Below are 6,788 nucleotides of genomic sequence, written 5' to 3' on the forward strand. Positions count from 1 at the left end.
AAGATAAAATTAATGAAGAAACGTATTTAAAATATGCCTATTCCAGTTGTATTTATGATGGCATTAAAAAGAGATACTGGTGAAAATCATGTTATGTAAAAAAAAAATGTAGGTAATGTGGCAATTTTGTCGTACAGTTTACTATACGTCGTTTAAATATTATAACTTTGGTTAGGTATGGATTTTATTTTTTTTAATATTGTATTTAGGTTTTTAGCCACGTAGATTGTGTCTACGTGGTATGTTAACTTTGTGTTGTAAGTAAATAAAAATTCGCATCTGCACGCGAAAAACTCGCTTAGTGTGTAACCTGCGGGACGCAAGTGTCGTAAGAACTGTATGGAATGTTATAATACACAACCCGTATAATTCTACTGCAGTTGAATACGTGTGCTGTATAGTGAATAAAAACAATAACAAGTTAACACAGTTGTTCGTATACTCAACAAACATTTCGATTGTGCACTAGTAGATAAACTAGTTCTAAACATAAATTTATCTTAACTACCGTGTAGTTTTTTTGTTTCTTCATCACGTTTATTATTTAATTTTCTCTTCATTGAACCACTAAATTATTTTTTTGACATTTAAAATTTTTAAAAATAATAAACAAATGACAATTAATAGATATACAATAAATACGACTGACGGATATCACGTAACTACGCAATACAATAACGTCAATAGTAATGTTACGACAATAATAATATTATAATTATCTATTACTATAATAACGCAAATAGGTTTTTTAATCGGCAAAGTTGATTAAGGTTGTCGTTTTCATGGAAAATTCAAATCTATTTGGTTTTCCCAAAGTATGATGAAAAGGTATACAATTAATTTTGTTTGCTGGAAGTTGGCGGGCCCTATTATGAGTGGGCCCAGTGCAAATGTCACATTTGTCCTTCCATAAATATGGCACTGAATAGTAGTCACATTATAATACAGTATATAGATCTTTTTGCTAAAAATGAAATAATAACAATAATAATAATAATAATAATAATAGTTATGACTTATGAAAATAATAAAATCAAAATATTTATAAGTTAATAATAGTCTCAATAGTAGTCCGGAATATAGTACTCCAGAACTAATTTATTAATTGATAACATTGTCGATAAAGCTGAGGGGCTCGGCTCACGGCTCGCGTCATATATCATAATAATTGCTGTAATAATACGTGAAATAATAAATTACAAAATTTTGGCAACATAGCATAAAATATTCTATGCTCAATGGTGTTGCTAAAAAGGTTTATGCTCAATCGTGCTTTACCGTTTTTTTTCACTAATTTTGGTGTTAGTCGATAGGGTTTGATCTATATTAATTTTTAATATAATATGTTTTATAAGTTTTAAATCAGGAGGGACTTAACTAGGTACAGACCGTTTGGTCCAATGCACGAGCCATATCCGGGCATCTTTGTTGCTGTAATGGCGTACCGTTTTGACAATAATAGGTACATATTTGTCGATAATATATTTTTGGTTAATCTATTCTACGTGTATGAATGATATTTAGATAATATTTTTAACATTCTGGCATAATATATTTAATATATTAGAGTAGTACCAGGCATAGAAAGTATTATTTTTATGAGGTTGTTCGTGTAACACTGTTTCTGTTATTACAGTTAGAATGGAATCGCATGGTCCGTCCAGTCCCGAGTTTTAGTATTACCCTTTTAAGAGTAATACCTATACATAATTGGGTTAAAATTTATTTTAATGAAAATATTATATAGAGCATGTCTCACACTATTTTTGGAACAAATCCATTGGACGGGCGATAATGTGTTACACACTTACACATACATTATTTTGAAGTTGTGAATTAAAAAAAAAAAAGATAAAATTAATGAAGAAGTGTATTTAAAATATGCCTATTTCAGTTGTATTTATGATGGCATTAAAAAGAGATAATGGTGAAAATCATGTTATGTAAAAAAAAAAATGTAGCAATGTAATGTGGCAATTTTGTCGTACAGTTTACTATACTCGTTTAAATATTATAACTTTGGTTAGGTATGGATTTTATTTTTTTTAATATTGTATTTAGGTTTTTAGCCACGTAGATTGTGTCTACGTGGTATGTTAACTTTGTGTTGTAAGTAAATAAAAATTCGCATCTGCACGCGAAAAACTCGCTTAGTGTGTAACCTGCGGGACGCAAGTGTCGTAAGAACTGTATGGAATGTTATGATACACAGCCCGTATAATTCTACTGCAGTTGAATACGTGTGCTGTATAGTGAATAAAAACAAGTTTTATAAAAACAATAACAAGTTAACACAGTTGTTCGTATACTCAACTCGCTCATATTTATTCTAACACTAAACTGAAAAATGTATAAGCATTAAGTTTCTTTTATCATTACAACTTTGATTTTCAGTGACGATTGTTATTAAAATATTAACGATGTCCATAAAAATTAACTTTTCAGTAATTTCTATAGTAGTTTTAACAATTTTTATTGAAATGGTCCCTGCTCATCAAAGTAAATGTATGTATTTTTTTTTAATATTTATATTATTTTGAGAGTTTCAGACACGCATGTAACGACTTGAACTTTAAAATAGATAATTTTAAGTATGTATAGGTATTGGTATAGGCACCTACCTAGTCAGTAAAAATGTACGAATATTAGATATACAAATAATTCATCTTGGTTCCTTGGAAATATAGTATCTGAGACAGAACGTCTCCGATTAGAATCATTATTCGTATGGAAAGATATATTATTGAATTACAATTTAACCCATCTATTCAGACTCTTACAAGGAAAACGCACAATAATTCTACTCAAAACCAAAATTCCAATTTATAAATATTTATCTCTTGACTAAACCTAAAGAGATGTATGGTATGTATGGATGTATGTTTGGGGCTTTACAAAAATATCTTTTAAAGTTTAAAACAACAATTCTCTGAAATCAATCTAACCTAACCTAACCACATTCATATATGTGTGACCTGATAAAGTTGCTTAGTTATATGCAAATTGTAATATTATTATGAATGTTACACGCAATATTGTGTATAAATACGTCACGTAGACTTAAAAGTCTCATAATATTTAAATATTGTTGATACAGAATTAAAAGTTTAACTTTATGACGTATATTTTTAACACCTAGTTAATATTACATTATATTTACCAGATACAATATAAGTGATTGAATATTTATATTCAGTTCCAATTGTATCTATTATAATAATTTTTATTGTTACAATGGTTGAGTAAAGTGATTCTGATAATTAATTATAATAATGTTTGTGTAGAATAAATGATATAAATATGTATGTAATGTAACGTAAATTTTTTTTACTTAGATTTGTCTAAATCTAGTCCAGGCATAGAGAAGTATATAAAATTACATTATGGTAAGTTAAATAAATTAATATTATAAAATTAATATTATCATTAGCCCTTTACATTTTTTTTTAAATTGAATAAAATTTCCATTTTTTTTACATGCAGTTAGTTACTGCAATTGCTGTTGCAAAAGTTACTTATCTAATATCTTATGAATGTACCTGCTTCAATAGAATAATTAAATTATATTATTATAGGTATCTACATGTATTACTATTAGTAACGTCTCATCGATTCCAATTATGATAATTGATAACCTACCATCAGATAATAAATTATACTAGGGTCTAGGAAAAAAGTCAGATAGAGTGATAATATATTATATATGTCTAATCAATCCAAATATTACACCTGGTATACACCTATAGTTGTTCATTATTTTTTGTTACTCATCAGTTGGAGTCTTCTTGAACAAACTCATTCCATTGTTGTTGACGGTACCTAAACTCTGTGGATGTAGGCTTTGCGATCTATGTACCAACTTATCGACCTCTTCTAGGCATATTATAAGCATATTATCTTATACATTATATAAAACAAAGTGTCCTTTTTGTTTATATCCGGCGTAATCTAAGAAACTGCTCATCCAATCGTCATGTGATTTTTTCTTTTAAATGATAGGGTAGGTATATCGCGGAGTTGGTTTTTCCTAATTTCAATTTACATAGTTAATAAATAATTGAGTGATTTATTATTAAAAATTATCGTATTATACTCGCCTGAGTCAACAGATGGTCCTGCGAAGTCAGCGAGTCACCGAGTGCTTAGCGCGCCATCAGGTGAATGATTATGACACCGACGAGGCGGCAGTGTTAGGCATTACTGCATTATAAAATATTATAATATTATATGGCCATACGGGAAACTAGCATATTATTCTTAACAAAATCATTTCCCTCCAGAGATTATTATAAATGTAATTAATAATATGAGTATAAAAATGATGATATAATTTCCTCATATTCAGCAGACCATCAACGCTTAAATATAGTAATGAATAATTTTAGCGTAGACCGACAATCAAGTAGGTAGGTGCCAACCCTGTGCGTAACAAAACGCATTCGTCGACATTTGTCGTTTACCAACTGAACTAATACCAAAATACGAAATATCATATACTATAATACACAACACTCTATACGACTGTACCTACTAAAATTGTGGACAACAAATAATTGCCCTCCGATATTCTATACAGGGTGTTTCTGAAACAGCTGACGAAACTAGTATAGGCGTACTTAGAGATGTATAAGCTTGAACAATTTTTTTTTCATAGAAAATTTTGAAAATGTATTTATTTTTGTATTTTTCTTAAGTTAATTAATTTTTAAGTTTAAATAAAACTTTAAAATACTTTATAAAAATACTGTTTCATTTTTATTTACATTGTAACAAGTATAACGTATGAATCAAACAAAACACTTATAATAAAAAAAAAAAAATGCAATTTGGGTAAAATTGAGAAAGTAACTCAAACAATAAATTACCTCAGTTAAAAATTGAAAAATCAATAATTGTAACAAACGATTATACATTCATAATTTATACTGAAGTAAAAATAGAACATTTTTAATAAAAGATAAAATGCACATTTATTACCGAGTTAAATATTATATACTGATATAGGTATTTATTATTATATATATTTAATTATTTGTATTTTGAATTTACTATATTATGTTCATTAGAATAATACCAACATTATATTAAAATGGGTAAATGATAATAAAAGTACATATTTTAAAATATAATTATGAAGGTTAAGTATACTACAACTATATAATATCAAAAGATTTATTTGATAAGAAATTAATATGATAAATTATAAAATTTTCATGAATATTTTCACGAAAATTTACATCACTAGGCGTACTCAATGTGACGGCCAATGAAGATTTTTTTCTATTTTCAAAATCTGGGTTTATACAAATTATTTTTTCAATATTATCTTAAATGTAAAAAAAAAATGGTCAAGTTAGATTTTTTGCAAAATGCTCATACGAATCGAGGTGTCACATCATTTTTGCGCCTAACGCACGTTTTTCACGCTCGAATCGCTGACAAGAAAAAAAAATAGTGTAGCACATCGATTTGTATGAGAACTCTACAAGATAAACAGTGCTGATATTTATAGGTCGTTATTTAAAATAAGTGATTAATTAACGCATTATTTTACATTGTCAACTAATAAAAATGATAAAATAATATCAAAATTAGGGTTAACAAAGTTTTAAATGATCGAATTTATTGAAAACGTGACTTTCCGGAGAACTTTTTTAGTTTGATAGAGGCACAAAATCTTGTTGGAAACGTTCTATTAAAATTTCTTATGTTAGCTATGAAAAGAAAAACTTTTATGAATTTTGTCAAAATTTGAATTTTATAAACATATAAGACATAATTGAGCCTATGTATTTTTATATTTCTATTAATTAAAATTATAAGGAACCTATCATTACATTTTTAAGATTTTTTACTAAATAAAAATGATTTTATCGAGGATAATTTAAACAAAATTCAGAAAAATGGAAAAATTTCTCAAGGGCTCAAGGCTATAACTAGCTCAAAAATAATCAAAATATTGAGAAAATGTTTTACGGAAAATTCTAATATAAATATTTGTTGGAAATTGCAAGGTTCTACGATTTTGAGATACATTTTTGAGATACACAAAAAATATCAAATCGATCTTTTCAAAAATTAGTTTAGTATAAAAGTCACCTATTTTTTTTTGTTTTTCTCAACGCTTTCAAAACTACTTAAAATTTTTAATTTTGACTTCCCAAAAATACCAACTAATTTCACTTTTTTATCAGTAAAAATGCTGATGTCGAAAATCGGAGCACTTTTACTACTTAAAATGCGCCTTACAAAACAGAAAAAACACACATCATTGTAAATTCAATTCATTTTTACCTTCCTGCGTCTTAAACTAGCAAATGTGTCATTAGAAATTGAAATATAAATATCAATTTTGGTTAGTCAAAATTTGTTTTCTATAAATATTATAGCTAAGTTGGTGTTTTTTTGGGGGGGACAAAAGTACAGAACACTTTGAAGATTTTTATCATTTTCAACATTTAAAATTAAATTTTTATCATATTAACTCGTTTAAAATGCAATACATTTATTTGAAAATAGAATTCATAGGTAGTTTTCCCCTACTGTTCGTCCCTTTAACGCTGGAAACGCTGCCCTTAACAATATATGTATTGAGGAACAACTTCACTTTAGCTACCTAGAATTATTTTTGAAATATACATATTTCAACAAGTTAAGAACGAAGGTGAAACAGATTATTTTCAGGAACCATCATTTTGGAAGTATTATATCCTTGAATCTTTCTAAAGTTTGCGATTTTACGTTTATACGTATGCGCACAACGCTGTACATTACTGCCGCGCGCAGCG

This window comes from Acyrthosiphon pisum, chromosome X (assembly GCF_005508785.2).
Source record: "Acyrthosiphon pisum isolate AL4f chromosome X, pea_aphid_22Mar2018_4r6ur, whole genome shotgun sequence".
NCBI classification, from domain to species: Eukaryota; Metazoa; Arthropoda; class Insecta; order Hemiptera; family Aphididae; genus Acyrthosiphon; species Acyrthosiphon pisum.